The sequence below is a fragment of the Nylanderia fulva genome, unplaced genomic scaffold (genome assembly GCF_048542155.1).
Source record: "Nylanderia fulva isolate GAGA-0341 unplaced genomic scaffold, ASM4854215v1 Scaffold151, whole genome shotgun sequence".
Classification (NCBI taxonomy): Eukaryota; Metazoa; Arthropoda; class Insecta; order Hymenoptera; family Formicidae; genus Nylanderia; species Nylanderia fulva.
Genome location: NW_028189742.1, coordinates 73,102 through 91,253, shown reverse-complemented (window position 1 = coordinate 91,253; position 18,152 = coordinate 73,102).

Genomic DNA, 18,152 nt, shown 5'->3' with positions numbered 1-18,152 from the left:
ATCGCAGCGTGTTGCTTTGAGGACCGAGAGAGTCATAGTTACTCCCACACAATCCTTTTTGTATTCTTCTATTTTGATTGGATCCGGATCGTCACAGTTTTTAAGTATGAAATCTTCTTTGAGATCTTCAAACTTATATTCCCTGTCTACGTCATAAATTATAAGAGTAGGATTTATTTTCCTTGGCTCCTCTACTTTCAATTTCTTTGTTGTTAGGTTTATTCTTTTCACAAAGTCCCCGTCTCTTTCATCCACCTTCACCACTACTCCTTTTCCTCTCATTTGCCTTATTGCCTTTATCCTCAGCCTTTTATTTGTACTTGTCAGTTCCTTTATAACCTCCTTCTTTATTTCACTATTCGTTCTCGCATCTTCGTCTTCTTTTATAGGTTTAATTAGTACTACTTTGTGCGTAGTATCTGACCTTCTTTCTTTTTCTTTTACAGCACCTGTAGCAGTCCTTGGAGTTCCTGCCGTAACATTAGCATAGGAGAGTCCTTTAGGCCTCAAGTCAGCAACAGCTTGGTAAGCAGCTTTCCATTTTTCTTTTTCTAAAACTACATTATGTAGTCTATTTTCTAGTACTGCCCATTTGGACAATATGTATTTTATTGCAGATTTTGTTATTTTGTTGTTATCATTAAACATGAATGTCTCGAGCTGTTCCCTTGTCTCCATCATCTCCTCTACTTCATTTACTCCTGTGCTCTGTTCTAATCTTTCATATCCATCCTCTTCATTTTCAGAATCACTCAGCCTTGTGTTCCCTTCATGCGTCTCTTCAGTGTCTTTTTGGGTACTACCCGAAGGAGGTGGTGATCTACTTACAGATCCCCTTCGCGCAAACAGCAATTCTTTTTCTCTCTCTTTTTCGGCGTTCAGAGTTTCGGTTACTTTCGTGCCAGCATTAGTCGTTACCGAAGTATCAGCCAAGTTTTTGTGTTTTTGTTTGAGTTTTGTTCTTTCCATGTATATCCCACGAGTATGGCAGGAAAAAAAATGTCCACTCAGGCAGAGCCTCCATCACCTGGGTAAGGCGACTTATATACCACAGAGGTTGCGCCAGGTGCCCCTGGGGGATCGTTTGCGGTCGCGCAACTTAACCTCCCCGCGGCCATGCAGCCCCAGACACGATGCCTCCCATCCTGGCTTGGGAGGGACCTCGGGGCCCCGGGTGCGTCATGCCCGTACTACTGTCGAATCGTCAGTAACCCCCTGGGGAAAGTAGATAGGGACAGATGTCCGTGGTTGATTTAACGTGCGGTACCTGCTCAGAGAGCTTAATCACACGACCCCCATGGGTGCGGAATTGAGATAAGCCCAATCAGCTCGTTCCAGCAGGCCAGGAACTACCAGTAGCGCCTCCGAGTTTGTAGGACTCTTCGGCAACCCACCGGTTGGGGCGAGCGCCTATTCAACGCTCTACCAGCTATGCAGGACTGGTGCCCAAGCAGATACGCTGCTCACCCGTCGAGGCCCGAGAGCCCCTAACCAGCATGCGGCTTCAACCACTACCCCCACGAGTCCGACCTCAATTGCCGGGACGAATCCCCTGGGCAACCCGACTCTCGTGGTACCAGTCAAGATCACTGGTTGGATCTTCGTGGCCGAGACCACTCCCAGCTTTCGGAGGCCTACACCTCCCAGGCAGTGGTCGGCCTATGTTCCTCGGGAACATCGGCTTCTCTTATCCTCCTTTCAGCATCGCCCTCCTTTTCTGAAATACAATCTTCGCATACACACCAACACTTTCATACCTTTCCTTACATTCCAACATGCGACTCACATCCACACTGCCATTCTCTCGCACAATCACACCCCACTCACTCAAGTTCCTCACATCACCATACATTGGACACTCAACCAACACATGCTTCCAATTTTCTCTCTCCGCTCTGCACGCACAGCTCTCACTCTCAGACAGACCACGCTTATACAGGAATTCATTCAAACTTCCATGCCCTGTCAGAATATAGCCCAGGCTCAAGCTAGGCTCGAACTCTCGGCACTCACCCGCGAACCTTACAATCTTTATAAATTCATACGTCACTCTTCCTTTCTCGCACTCATTCCATCTATTCTGCCACATCTCATACAGCCTTTCACTCACCAATTCCATACATCCTTCCACACCTTTCTCACGCAAGTCACTATCATTCACTACATCATACTCACTCATACTAATTCCCTTTCTCACCTTATACAACACTCCTCTTCTCACGCACTCCAGGTCCCACGGCAAGCCACCCATAAGGACTTGCATGGCCGCCGTGAAAACCGTTCTACATACATTCAGACACGCACTCAACACCACTCGCTGACACCTATTTATGAGCTCCCTCGCATATTCGAATCTCATCACTCCATACCATACACTCGCTCCATACATCACACACGACATGAACAGACCTTTATACAACACAGTCACAGCTTTCTTTCGCAAACCCCACTCACTTCTCAACACGCGTCTTAATTTTCCCATCACATTCATACATTTCTTTCTCAGACACTCCAGATGCAACCTGTAGTTTATCCTTTCACTCACACAAACACCCAGATATTTCACGCTCTTCGCATACATCACGCATCTATCATTCACTCGTACATTGGAAGGCCTCGTCCCAGCCATACTACCTTTCATCAACATCATCACAGTCTTGTTCTCAGACACACTCACACCTACTTTCACTCCCCATTCGTACACCATTCTCATCCACTCTGTACCCTTTCTCTCCAACTCCGCTCGGCTTTGTCCTTCCACGACCAACAACAAGTCATCCGCGTACGCAACCACTTTACATTCAATTTCACGCAGCCGCCACAACAGTTCATCCATCATTAGGTTCCATATAAATGGACCACAGATGGAGCCCTGCGGGCAGCCACTCTTTACATCCTTCCACACTGTGTCACACGCACCCATCATGCATACACGCCTGCCGCTAAAATAGCTCTTCCATAATTCAATTTCTTCACATTCAACCTCACGCAATTTCTCGATCACACATTCCCACTCTAGGTTATCAAACGCTCCATTGAAGTCCACGAACACTCCTAACACATACTTTTCTCCGACCCATTCACCCAGTCATGCACTCGATTCCATGCATCCTCGGTCGACCGATTCCTTACGAATCCGTACTGGGCGTCACACATTCTTCCACACATCGTTCGCTCGAGTCTTCCAACCATCATTCGCTCCAAAACTTTCCCCAGCACGGATAACAGTCAAATGGGCCTATAAGACCCAGGGTCCGACCTAGGTTTATCGGGGGACTTCAATAACACTAACACCCGCGCAGTCTTCCACGTCGGGGGGAAACACGCTGTATTCAGACATACATCATACATTCTTTTCATCCATACCGGGACAGCACGCCAAATCGCTCGCAACATCTCAGCACTCACACCATCCATACCAGGTGCCTTACCCACTTTCATCGATCTCACTGCCACATCCACCTCGCTCCATTCAAACTGCCTTCCTTCCTCCCTCACGTCTCCCCTGACGTCCATCGCCACGTTCGTCCTTGCTGCCGGGAAGAATCTCTTCATTAGCTCATCCACGCTTTCTTTCCATGTACTCGTCACTCTATCACCCACTTTTATGCCACTCAATCTTACCCTATCACGCTTTCCCATGCACACCTTATACACATCGCTCCATGGATCCCTGTTCCCAGTCACGCATACAAATCGCTTCCAATTCTCCTCTTTCACTCTTCGCATTTCTTCCTTATACTCCCGCAAAACATTCTTATATTCATTCATTCTTCCTTCCACTCTGCTTCCATTCCTCTTTCTCGCACGCTGGTAGGCACGTCTGCTCCTTTTTACAGTCTTCTTCAGCCTCTCAAGCTCATCCGTCCACCACACAAGCTTCCTAGCATACACCGGTTTACACCTCTTCATCCATCGATCATTCGCACTATGGATCCATTTCATCATTCGCTCTACACTGCTCTGCGCATCCGCTTCGTCTATGGCGCTCGCTGCATCCTCTAACGCACTCTCTCGCATATCACACATATACCCTTTCCAGTCTACGTCCTTGCACACACATCTACACATGTCCTCATTCGTGTCCACATTCTCTCTGTGTACCATCCGTATTAGCAATACGTTATGGTCACTCACTCCCCAATCAGGCTTTACTTCCCACTCATACCGGCACCCTCCATTCACGCCGTTCACGAGAGTGACATCGATGTCACTCTCCCCATTCGGCCCGCTGAACGAGTAAAACTCGCTCGGATCATTCAACACATTCATCCCGCTCGCAATCATCCATTCCTCGATCAGTTTACCACGCGCTTCACTCTCTCTACTGCCTCCACCCTTGCTATACCACAAGGGAGAGACAGCATTCGCATCCATACCTATCAGCAGACGCTTTCCCCCGGCCGTCTCACATACTCTGTCCATGTACGCCAAGTACGGCTCGATACTCTTACCGTACTGGCAGTACACGGACACCACATACATTTCGCCAAAGTCCCCCTTCAACCACACGCACACTCCAAGCTCATTCGTACACTCTCTCACGCACATCACGTCTAACCTAGAGTCATTTACCACCACTGTTGCTTTCACCGTCCCACTCTCGCAAACAATCACATCCATACCTATGGGCAAGCCCACCACACGTCCATGCCTTTCATACGGTTCTTGCAGCAGTGCTACACTCACTCGACGTTCGCGCATCATCTCACCCAGATCACACATAACCGCATACGCACTCTGGCAGTTATACTGCACTACATTCACGCACCATTTATTCGTCATTTATTCTCGCTTTCTCTTTCTCTAACGCTCTCACGTATTCCGGGCACACTTCGGACAGAACCGAGTGATCACATTTGCTCCCTTTCAGCTTACAGTTTCTACACACACTTTCCTTTTTACAATCTCTCATCATGTGTCCTACACATCCACATTTTTGGCACAGTCTTTCCTTTTCGGTGCATTGCCGCATCATGTGCCTAAATGCAAAGCACTTGTGGCACCTCAGCACACTGAAAAACTTTTTCATCCTAAAGGCCTTCCAATGCACAAACACTCGTCCGTCATTACAGAGCACATTCCTTATTGCACTCGTAACTTCTAATATTACATTCCCGCAGGTTGCATCTTTCTTCGCATTCCTACTCACAACACGCACACATTCCATAAATACTCTTTCATCCACTCGCCCTTTCAAGCTCCTCTCATACATTTCTCTCATTAACACTTCATTCGCCATATCATTCGGCACATCGTACAAGATGATCTTTGGGCCTATCTTGCGAGGCAGCTCAACCTTTAGGCCAGCATTCTTAAACTGACCACACTCTCTTATTCTTTTCAACTCACTCTCGCTCATCGTCTCAATGGCTACACCTCCATTCCTCACTTTCCTCACCGCTTTCACACGCACATTCAGTGACTTGCTCACATGCTTCATCATTCTCTTTACTTCCTCACTTGTCACACTCGCACTTGCATCATCCGCTCTCACTATTACCGCATAACTCTTCTCTTTCGTACTCGTCTTCACATTCACTTCCTGTACCTTTTCAATCATGCTCTTTTCAACATTTTTTGCACTCACTCTCGCATAGCTCATTCCACTTCCGCCGTAGGCTAAATCCCGACTCGCTCGACGCATACACTCATCCAGTTTCCCCTGTATTCTCTAATTCTTGCACATTTTCATCATCTGTTCCTCATATTCTCCCACAATGTCCAGTATTTTCTCACTCGCACTCTTCGAAATTTTGTTTGTCTCCATAAACAAGAATTTACGGAGCCTCGCACCAATTACTCTCATGCACGCTATCTCACTCACTTCCGCAACGCTCTCATTCTCTCCCTTATTCACTCGTTTCCGCTTCGCACTCACACTTACATCACTCGCCTTGCTTGTCACACTATCACTCCTGTTTCTTCCATACCCACACACATCCGCGTCTCCAGGAGCTAAGAAATCCTTGTTGCCATTCTCCGCGCTTTTCCCTTCTGCAGCCCTTGGTGCATTGGGGCCAGGAAAAACAAATACATCGTCGGCCTCTCTCTCTCTCAAAATCTTTGTGCCATTTGGCCTTGTCATCCTCCTCTCAGCTGAGGAGTCATACGCCTCCACGCCTTGTTCAAGCGGAGCTGAGCAAAGCCTGCCCGCTCCTCCAGCCACCACCATTTTGGCAGATGGCGGCGATCTGGTGATGGACTCCCTTCTCTTAAAGGGGTCCTGTTTCTCATCCTTATCTTTATCCGTTTTGTGTGCCATTGTCATCGTCATATATCTCGGTTTTAATGTATTAGTTGAGTTTTGTTTTTTTATCCATAATAAATCCCACGATTCTGGCGAGTCGCAAGGTCCGCTCGGGCAGAGCCCCCAGTACCCGAGTAGGGCGACTTAATTACCGCAGGGTTGCGCCAGGTGCCCTACGGGAATCGTTTGCGGCCGTGTCTTACACCCCACGACCATGCAGCCCTCGGCACGCTATCTCCCACCTTGGCTTCGGGGTTCCGCTACAGCACACCCCACAGTTCAACGGCGGCTCAGCGCTGGGTGTTCAGCTGGTTGACCTGTGGGCCCGCGTTTAGTCTCTTCCCACATGCACTCTCATATTGCGGTTATGGCATTGCCTGATGTTCGGCTGCCGAGTGTGCATGCGGCGCCAACACCACTTAGCCGTCGTGCTAGAGAGCACAACGTTACCAGCGAGACCACGAGGAGGTAGGCATTGACAAGACGCAAGGGAGGCTATACGTTACGCATCTTGCGCCCGCAGCACTCCCTCTCTGCCGAATTCAAGGGGCACGTGAGAGGCTGAAGGACCTAACGAGAAGTCTGCATCGCATCAACGACCCAACCATAAGCCACCCCAGACCCCGGGCTTACCTGCCCAGCATCTCCTGCGCGACTGCAAGATCAGCAAAGCAGTGACACCCGGGCGTCCTCATGGGTGGCATGGTTATTTTGGAGGAGGGAGCGCCACAAAGTGACCACACCCCTGACTCAGGAGCTATGATGATATTTACTCCGGCGTGTTGCTTTGAGAAGACAAGTTTTCTCGCGGCGTGTTGCCCCGAGAAACAGGGCAGGCATAGGAGCTCCAGGCGGCGTTCTGCTTACCGCATAATGTCCCGCGAAGCGCTGCTCGCACAGCGCCCCGCGAAACGCACATTTAAATCGGCCTGCGCCGTTCCGCGCAGAGCCCAAGTGTCAACGCGGCGTGTTGCTTTTAAATCGGACAAAGTCCGAGCGCGGCGTGTTGTTTTTAAATCGGACAAAGTCCGAGCGCGGCGTGTTGCTTTTAAATCGGACAAAGTCCGAGCGCGGCGTGTTGCTTCCAAAAAAAACGGACGAAGTCCGACCGCGGCGTGTTGCTTTGAATTTGGACCAAGTCCGACCGCGGCGTGTTGCCCTCGAATCCTGGACAAAGCCAGACCGCGGCGTGTTGCTTTCGCAATCCGCATTAAGTCCGATCACGGCGTGTTGCCTTTGAAGAAGCAACAAAGCCCGACCGCGGCGTGTTGCTTTCGCAATCCGCATTAAGTCCGATCACGGCGTGTTGCCTTTAAAGAAGCAACAAAGCCCGACCGCGGCGTGTTGCTTTTGAAAAAGCAACAAAGCCCGATCGCGACGTGTTGCTTTTGAAAAAGCAACAAAGCCCGATCGCGACGTGTTGCTTTTAAGAATCGGAAAAACTCCGACCGCGGCGTGTTGCTTTCTAAATTCGGACAAAGTCCGAAGGCGGTATCGCCTTGTCCAGGCAACGAAGATCCGCCGAATCGGACCTCGCGCTGGGAGTCAGCGAGACGCCGAGCCTCACAGCAAGATACAGTGTCGCGGGGTCAGCGTTTTGCTTGGCCTGCTGTCGCGGGGTCAGCGTTTTGCTTAGCCCGGTGTCGCAGGGTCAGCGTCACGCTTAGCGCACAGCGACATATGCCAGGATGGTCGTGGCATATTCGTGGCGTCTGAGTATACGTGCTCGCAATAGGTGGTAGGTGCTGAGTTAATGCACGTTGGTCGTCATAGTAAATAGAAATTAAAATTTCTCTTGGAGAAGGGCGGCAAAAGCAAAAAAATAAAAAGAAAATGACTGAAATTTTCTCATAAAAAAAGGCCAGACGCGCGGTGTTATGTGAACACCACGCGCCTTGGCCTTTCAGCACTTTGCTCACCACTGCAGGAGGTATTACCACGGTGGCGAGCTCAATGCTCTTTGAATGCTCCGTCGAACTCGAGACCGGCCAGGGATGAGCCTCGCAGTCACCGACTGTGGATACCTCGTCCCTTTCGGAACCCACAGTGGGACGCATCGGCCCTTTTAAAACATACGTTTCCGCTTAGCCAGTCAGGAGCTCGTGCCTAGGAGCATTCAGGTTCAGAAGGGTATACCTCTCCGAGGCCGGCAGGCAAGCCATGCCATCAGGATTTCGGTATTCACCCCTTCTACGAGTTTTTGGTCTGTGTTAAACTACGGTCCTTTTGGACACAGTTGCCAGCTCTTCTCCAGCTGCAGCATTGGTTGCAGCATATCCTCATCTGCCACTTTGTGCGCATCTTGCCGCTTAGCTCGGCGACTCGCCGACGCCGGCACTAGTACGTTATCCCTGTGCTTTGTACGATGGATTAAACACTTGGGCTCCCGCAAAAGCGGCGCCTTCCCTTGATACAAGGAGGAGCTCCCATGCCTACCCCGCCCCTGGTGCAACATTGCAGCCGAGACAAGAGGCATGGCCACCTCGCGAGTAGATAATAGATAGGGACAGATGTCCGTGGTTGATTTAACGTGCGGTACCTGCTCAGAGAGCTAAATCACACGACCCCCATGGGTGCGGAATTGGGATAAGCCCAATCAGCTCGTTCCAGCAGGCCAGGAACTACCAGTAGCACCTCCGAGTTTGCAGGACTCTTCGGCAACCCACCGGTCGGGGCGAGCGCCTGTCCAACGCTCTACCAGCTGTGCAGGACTGGTGCCCGAGCAGATACGCTGCTCACCCGTCGAGGCCCGAGAGCCCCTAACCAGCATGCGGCTTCAACCACTACCCCCACGAGTCCGACCTCAATTGCCGGGACGAATCCCCCTGGGCAACTCGACTCCCGTGGTACCAGTCAAGATCACTGGTTGGATCTTCGTGGCCGAGACCACTCCCAGCTTTCGGAGGACTACACCTCCCTGGCATTGGTCGGCCTATGTTCCTCGGGAACATCGGCTTCTCCTATTCTCCTTCCAGTATCGCCCTCCTTCTCTGAAATACAGTTTTTGCATACACACCAACACTTTCATACCTTTTTTTACATTCCAACATGCGACTCACATCCACACTGCCATTCTCTCGCACAGTCACACCCCACTCACTCAGGTTCCTCACATCACCATACATTGGACACTCAACCAACACATGCTTCCAATTCTCTCTCTCCGCTCCGCACGCACAGCTCTCACTCTCAGACAGACCACGCTTATACATTCGAAATTCATTTAAACTTCCATGCCCTGTCAGAATATAGCCCAGACTTAAGCTAGGCTCGAACTCTCGACATTCAACCGCAAACCTTACATTTTTTATAAATTCATACGTCACTCTTCCTTTCTTGCACTCATCCTATCTATTCTGCCACATCTCATACAGTCTTTGACTCACCAATTCCATACATCCTTCCACACCTCTCTCACGCAAGTCGCTATCATTCACTACATCATACTCACTCATACTAATTCCCTTTCTCACCTTGTACAACATTCCTCTTCTCACGCACTCCAGGTCCCACGGCAAGCCACCCATAAGGACTTGCATGGCCGCCGTGGAGACCGTTCTACATACATTCAAACACGCATTCAACACCACTCGCTGACACCTATTCATGAGCTCCCTCGCATACCCGAATCTCATCACTCCATATTATACACTTGCTCCATACATCACACACGACATGAACAGACCTTTATACAACACAGTCACAGCCTTCTTTCGCAAACCCCACTCACTTCTCAACACACGTCTCAAATTTTCTATCACATTCATACATTTCTTTCTCAGACACTCCAGATGCAACCTGTAGTTCATCCTTTCACTCACACAAACACCCAGATATTTCACGCTCTTCGCATACCTCACGCATCTATCATTCACTCGTACATTGGGAGGCCTCGTCTCAGCCATACTACCTTTCATCAACATCATCACAGTCTTGTTCTCAGACACACCCACACCTACTTTCACTCCCCATTCGTACACCATTCTCATCCACTCCGTACCCTTTCTCTCCAACTCCGCTCGTATCTGTCCTTCCACAACCAGCAACAGGTCGTCCGCGTACTCAACCACTTTACATTCACTCTCACGCAGCCGCCACAACAGTTCATCCATCATTAGGTTCCATATAAATGGACCACAGATGGAGCCCTGCGGGCAGCCACGCTTAACGTCCTTCCACACTGTGTCACACGCACTCATCATGCATACACGCCTGCCGCTGAAATAACTCTTCCATAATTCAATTTCTTCACATTCAACCTCACGCAATTTCTCGATCACACATTCCCACTCTAGGTTATCAAATGCTCCCTTGAAGTCCACAAACACTCCTAACACATACTTTCTCTCCGACCCATTCACCCAGTCATGCACTCGATTCCACGCATCCTCGGTCGACCGATTCCTTACGAATCCGTACTGGGCGTCACATTCTTCCACACATCGTTCGCTCGAGTCTTCCAACTATCATTCGCTCCAACACTTTCCTCAGCACGGACAGCAGACAAATGGGCCTATAAGACCCAGGGTCCGACCTAGGTTTATCGTGGGATTTCAATAACACTACCACCCGCGCAGTTTTCCACGCCGGGGGGAAACACGCTGTATTCAGACATACATTGTACATTCTTTTCATCCATACCGGGACAGCACGCCAAATCGCTCGCAACATCTCAGCACTCACACCATCCATACCAGGTGCCTTACCCACTTTCATCGATCTCACTGCCGCATCCACTTCGCTCCATTCAAACTGTCTTTCTTCCTCCTTCATGTGTACCCTGGCGTCCATCGCCACGTTCGTCCTCGCTGCCGGGAAGAATCTCTTTATTAGTTCATCCACGCTTTCTTTCCATGTACTCGTCACTCTATCACCCACTTTTATGCCACTCAATCTTACCCTATCACGCTTCCCCATGCACACCTTATATACATCGCTCCATGGATCCCTGTTTCCAGTCACGCACACAAATCGTTTCCAATTCTCCTCTTTCACTCTCCGCATTTCCTCCTTATACTCCCGCAAAACATTCTTATATTCATTCATTCTTTTTTCCACTCTGCTTCCATTCCTCTTTCTCGCACGCTGGTAGGCACGTCTGCTCCTTTCTACAGCCTTCTTCAGCTTCTCAAGCTTATCCGTCCACCACACAAGTTTCCTAGCATACACCGGTTTACACCTCTTCATCCATCGATCATTCGCACTATGGATCCATTTCATCATTCGCTCCACACAGCTCTGCGCATCCGCTTCGTCTATGGCGCTCGCTGCATCTTCTAACGCACTCTCTCGCATATCACACATATACCCTTCCCAGTCTACGTCCTTGCACACCCATCTACGCATGTTCTCGTTCGTACTCGCATTTTCTCTGTATACCATACGTATTAATAACACGTTATGGTCACTCACTCCCCAGTCAGGCTTTACCTCCCACTCATACCGGCACCCTCCATGCACGCCATTCACGAGAGTGACGTCGATGTCACTCTCCCCATTCGGCCAGCTGAACGTGTAAAACTCACTCGGTTAATTTAACACGTTCATCCCGTTCGCAATCATCCATTCCTCAATCACTCTTTCACGCGCTTCACTTTCTCTGCTGCCTCCCTCACCCTTTCTATACCACAAGGGAGAGACGGCATTCGCATCCATACCTATCAGCAGACGCTTTCCCCTGGCTGTCTCACATACTCTGTCCATGTACGCCAAGTACGGTTCGATGCTCTTACCGTACCGGCAGTACACGGACACCACATACATCTCTCCAAAGTCCCCCTTTAACCACACGCACACTCCAAGCTCATCCGTGCATTCTCTCACACACATCACGTCCAACTTAGAGTCATTCACTACCACTGCTGCCTTGACCTTCCCACTCTCGCTAACAATCACATCCATACCTATGGGCAAGCCCACCACGCGTCCATGCCTTTCGTACGGTTCTTGCAGCAGTGCCACACTTACTCGGCGTTCACGCATTATCTCACCCAGATCACACATAACCGCATACGCTTTCTGACAGTTATACTGCACTACATTCACGCACCATTCATTCGTCATTTACTCTCGCTTTTTCCCTCTCTAGCGCTCTTACGTATTCCGGGCACACCTCGGACAGAACCGAGTGATCACATTTACTCCCTTTCATCTTACAATTCCTACACACACTCTCCTTTTGGCATTTTCTTAACATGTGCCCTACGCCCTCACACTTTTGACACAACTTATCCTTTTTGGGACATTGCCGCATCATGTGCCCAAGTGCGAAGCACTTGTGGCACCTCAACACACTAAAGAACTCTTTCACCCTGAAAGCCTTCCAATGCACAAACACTTGTCCGTCACAACACAAAACATTCCTAACCACACTCGTAACTTCCAAAATTACATTCCCGCAGGTTGCATTCTTCTTCCAGTTCCTGCTCACAACACGCACACGTTCCATAAATACTTTCTCATCCACTCGCCCTTTCAAATTCCTCTCATACATTTCTCTTATTAACACATCATTCCCCATATCATTCGGCACATCATACAAGATGATCTTCGGGCCTATCTTGCGAGGCAGCTCAACTTTTAGGCCAGCATTCTTAAACTGGCCGCATTTTCTAATTTTTTTCAGCTCACTCTCACTCATCGTCTCGACCGTTACCCCTCCATTCCTCAACTTTCTCACCGCTTTCACACGCACATTCAGCGACTTGCTCACATGCTTCATCATTCTTTCCTTCACTTCCTCGCTTGTCACACTCGCACTTGTATCTTCCGCTCTCACAATCACCGCATAACTCTTCTCTTTCGTACTCGTCTTCGCATTCACTTCCTGTATTTTCTTGCTCCCCAGCACACTCTTTTCAACATTTTTCGCATTCACACTTGCATAGCTTATTCCATTCCCGCCGTAAGCTATATCCCGATTCGCTCGACCCACGCACTCATCCAGCTTCCCCTGCATTCTCTCATTCTTGCAGATCATACGCATCATTTGCTCTTCATACTCTCCCACCATGTCCAATATTTTCTCGCTCGCACTCTTCGATATTTTGTTCGTCTCCGTAAACAAGAATTTACGGAGCCGCGCACCAATCATTCTCATGCTCGCTATTTCACACACATCCACGCTCTCATTCTCTCCCCCATTCACTCGTTTCCTCTTCGCACTCACACTCCCATCACTCGCTTTACTTGTCACACTGTCGCTCCTATTCCTTCCATACACACATACATCCATGTCTGTAGGAGTTGAGGACTCCTTGCCTACATCTTCCTTTACACCCTTTTGTTCCGCAGCCCTCAAGCTCAGACCTGGAAAGACGAAAACATCATCGATTTCCTTCGTACTTTTTGTGCCATTCTTCCTCTCAGCTGGAGAGTCGTACGCCTCCTTTTCTTGCTCAAGCAAGGCGCTACAAGGCCTGCTTAATCCTCCAGCCACCATTTTAGCCGATAGTGGAGATCTGGGGATGGACTCCATTCTCTCGAAAGGGTCCTGCTCCTTATCCCCTGTTTTGTTTACAAAAGTCATTTTTGGTTTCATAGTGTTTTTAAGTTTCTCCATTTTTATTCCCACGAGTCTAGTGAGTCTCGACGTCCGCTCAGGCAGAGCCCCCAGTACCTGAGTAAGGCGACTTAGTTACCGCAGGGTTGCGCCAGGTGCCCTACGGGAATCGTTCTCGGCCGTGTTCCACACTCCCACGACCATGCAGCCCTCGGCACGCTATCGCCCACCTTGGCTTCGGGGTTCCGCTATGACCCACCCCACGTCCAACGGCGGCTCAGCACTGATGTCCGGCTGGTTGACCTGTGGGCCCGCATTTGTCTCTTCCCACATGCACTCTCATATTGCGGTTATGGCATTGCCTGATGTTCGGCTGCCGAGTGTGCATGCGGCGCCAACACCACTTAGCCGATGTGCTAGAGAGCACAACGTTACCAGCGAGACCACGAGGAGGTAGGCATTGACAAGACGCAAGGGAGGCTATACGTTACGCATCTTGCGCCCGCAGCACTCCCTCCCTGCCGAATTCAAGGGGCACGTGAGAGGCTGAAGGACCTAACGAGAGGTCTGCATCGCATCAACGACCCAACCATAAGCCACCCCAGACCCCGAGCTTACCTGCCCAGCATCTCCTGCGCGATGCAAGATCTACAAAGCAGTGACACCCGGGCGTCCCCATGGGTGTCATGGTTATTTCGGAGGAGGGAGCGCCACAAAGTGACCACACCCCTGACTCAGGAGCTTTGATAATATTTACTCCGGCGTGTTGCTTTGAGAAGACAAGTCTCCTCGCGGCGTGTTGCCCCGAGAAACATGGCAGGCATAGGAGCTCCAGGCGGTGTTCTGCTTACCGCATAATGTCCCGCGAAGCGCTGCTCGCACAGCGCCCCGCGAAACGCACATTTAAATCGGCCTGCGCCGTTCCGCGCAGAGCCCAAGTGTCAACGTGGCGTGTTGCTTTTAAATCGGACAAAGTCCGAGCGCGGCGTGTTGCTTTCCAAGATTGATTAAGTTCGACTACGGCGTGTTGCTTTTGCAACCCGCACAGAGACCAATCGCGGCGTGTTGCTTTAAGTTTCGGACAAAGCCCGACCGCGGCGTGTTGCTTTCGAAGCCTGGACAAAGCCAGACCGCGGTGTGTTGCTTTCGCAATCCGCATTAAGTCCGATCACGGCGTGTTGCCTTTGAAGAAGCAACAAAGCACGATCGCGGCGTGTTGCTTTTGAAAAAGCAACAAAGCTCGATCGCGGCGTGTTGCTTTTAAGAATCGGACAAAGTCCGACCGCGGCGTGTTGCTTTCTAAATTCGGACAAAGTCCGAAGGCGGTATCGCCTTGTCCAGGCAACGAAGACCCGCCGACTTGGACCTCTCGCCGGGAGTCAGCGAGACGCCGAGCCTCACAGCAAGATACAGTGTCGCGGGGTCAGCGTTTTGCTTGGCCTGCTGTCGCGGGGTCAGCGTTTTGCTTAGCCCGGTGTCGCAGGGTCAGCGTCACGCTTAGCGCACAGCGACATATGCCAGGATGGTCGTGGCATATTCGTGGCGTCCGAGTATAAGTGCTCGCAATAGGTGGTAGGTGCTGAGTTAATGCACGTTGGTCGTCATAGTAAATAGAAATTAAAATTTCTCTTGGAGAAGAGCGGCAAAAGCAAAAAAATAAAAAGAAAATGACTGAAATTTTCTCATAAAAAAAGGCCAGACGTGCGGTGTTATGTGAACACCACGCGCCTTGGCCTTTCAGCACTTTGCTCACCACTGCAGGAGGTATTACCACGGTGGCGAGCTCAATGCTCTTTGAATGCTCCGTCGAACTCGAGACCGGCCAGGGATGAGCCTCGCAGTCACCGACTGTGGATACCTCGTCCCTTTCGGAACCCACAGTGGGACGCATCGGCCCTTTTAAAACATACGTTTCCGCTTAGCCAGTCAGGAGCTCATGCCTAGGAGCATTCAGGTTCAGAAGGGTATACCTCTCCGAGGCCGGCAGGCAAGCCATGCCATCAGGATTTCGGTATTCACCCCTCCTACGAGTTTTTGGTCCGTGTTAAACTACGGTCCTTTTGGACCCAGTTGCCAGCTCTTCTCCAGCTGCAGCATTGGTTGCAGCATATCCTCATCTGCCATTTTGTGCGCATCTTGCCGCTTAGCCCGGCGAATCGCCGACGCCGGCATCAGTTCGTTATCCCTGTTCTTTGTATAATGGATTAAACACTTGGGCTCCTGCAAAAGCGGCGCCTTCCCTCGATACAAGAAGGAGCTCATATGCCCACCCCACCCCCGGTGCAACATTGCAGCCGCGACAAGAGGCATGGACACCTCGCCAGTAGATAGGGACAGTGGGAACCTCGTTAATCCATTCATGCGCGTCACTTAATTAGATGACGAGGCATTTGGCTATGTTTCGTCTACGGTGCGCGACGACTGCTACAAAATCACAGTCGCCAAGTCGCCACCGACAACGATATTGCAGAGCTGTTTACTGTTGGTGTTCGCAGTCAACACCCTGGAGCGTGAAGGTCGGAGCTAGCCAAAGGCCGCTCGTATTTCACCTCGACCATTCACGCAATCATTCAAACTCGCGCGATTGATGCGGAGGCCCCCAACTCTACGCGCCATCCATCATGCACCACCAGATGAGGCCACGTTCCGCCTTCCTTCGTTATAACGCGATGTCATTGCGTTAAAACGTTTCCAGTTCAGCCATGAGCCTCACAGAACTCGAGTCGTCAACGTTTGGAGCTGGGCGGACGTTAAACCCAGTTCCAGCAACTCAGACTCGCCTCGCGAGCTCCAGACACCTCGCCACGAGATTGTAATGGCGGTAAAACGAACATTATTTCGAGGTACTCCTGTGCGCTCCGCCACAGCGGCTGCCAGATCATTACATGATCGGTCCTTCTCCACCTTACGCTCGTGGGACATCTCCAACGCGGTTTCGCTAGATACTACTTGCGCGTCTACGATCACTGCCTCACCACCCTTAGCGATGGTCAGGTCGGGCCGCCTCCGGCCGGCAGACGTCGAATACGCTTGTTCCGCATCGACGCGCCATCCCTTCTGCTGTAAATAGCCACCAACTTGACGGCATAGGTCGTCATGCCGCAGTATTCTCCCTCCGTGCGTTCTGGAAGCAGCGTTGCCAGGCAGTGAGCCGACGTCTCGGTTTCGGGACAACCGGCACGACAGCGATTATCGCGCCCATCACGACCTCGGGAGCATCTCGCTCTAGACGGTATGCAGTTAGCCCGTATGTGGTGATAGTGCACGTAGTCGGCACCTGGGATGGCATCGGCGCCAGCCGATACCCAGTAAGAGCTCAGGTTGGAGGCTGCAACCTCTCTGAGTCCACTCCTATCGCACGACTCGCGCAACCAGGCCGCACACTGCTGTCTGAGCTCAGCGGTTGTAGTCACTCTATGACCCCGCACTCGCATCTGGTTTTCACACCAGACAAGCTGCCTAGCCACATACGTGGTTTCGGCAGCCGCGCATGCTGCGGGCAGAGTACTCCGACACAACCGCTGCAGTCGGTTATGCTTCAGAATTGGGATCAAAGTTCTCAATAGAGGCATTCCAAGCCCGCCACTCTGTATCGGCGCATGCAGGTATCCAGCAGGAACATCATGGGGAAAACGCAGCCATCGTCGCACCGCAGTGCGTACGATGATATCCTTACCCTTGAGGGTTTTGGCCGAGACCGTACCCACTGTCCATCGGTGATAATACCGTGGAAGGAGACAGTCACGCAACAACCTCAGCCGCTGTTGCGGCTTAAGAGGTGCCCTCGTGAGTTGCTCGATGGCCTGAGCTAAGGGTGGATCGCTTGCGAGTTCCCTAGCACCTGTGTACTCGCAGCCCAGATACGTCCAGACATCGACCAGGGATCTTTGCGGTATCATCGCTCCCCCCACGGTGAAATAAGGTGTGGTGTCCACCTTCACCTTCTTGTCTTTGCCGGACGCCACCATGGACAGCACTCCGGTCTTTCTCGCGTTGATCTCGAGCCCATTTCGCATAAAGGCGTCATGAAGCCGTGTCAAGTTCTCCTGCAGCCCATCTCTGGTAGAGGCCAGGAGCACAATGTCGTCTGCGTAGCCCAGCGCATTGATAAGACGGCCACCCAACCGATAGCCAACGTTCTCCGAGAGAATTCCTAGTGCTCTATCTCCGACCAGATTGAACAGCAGGGGCGACAACGGATCACCCTGTCTCACGCCACGGCCGATCTTGATGGCCGACACTTCCTCAGCGCTGACCCCCTGCAACTCGGTCAGCACATTCGAATAGACAGCCCTTACGTACTCTCTAAACTCCTGAGGGAGCCCCAGCTCATCAAGAGTCGTATGAATAGCAGCGTGCGCAACCGTATCGAAAGCTTTCGACAGATCAACGCACGCCACA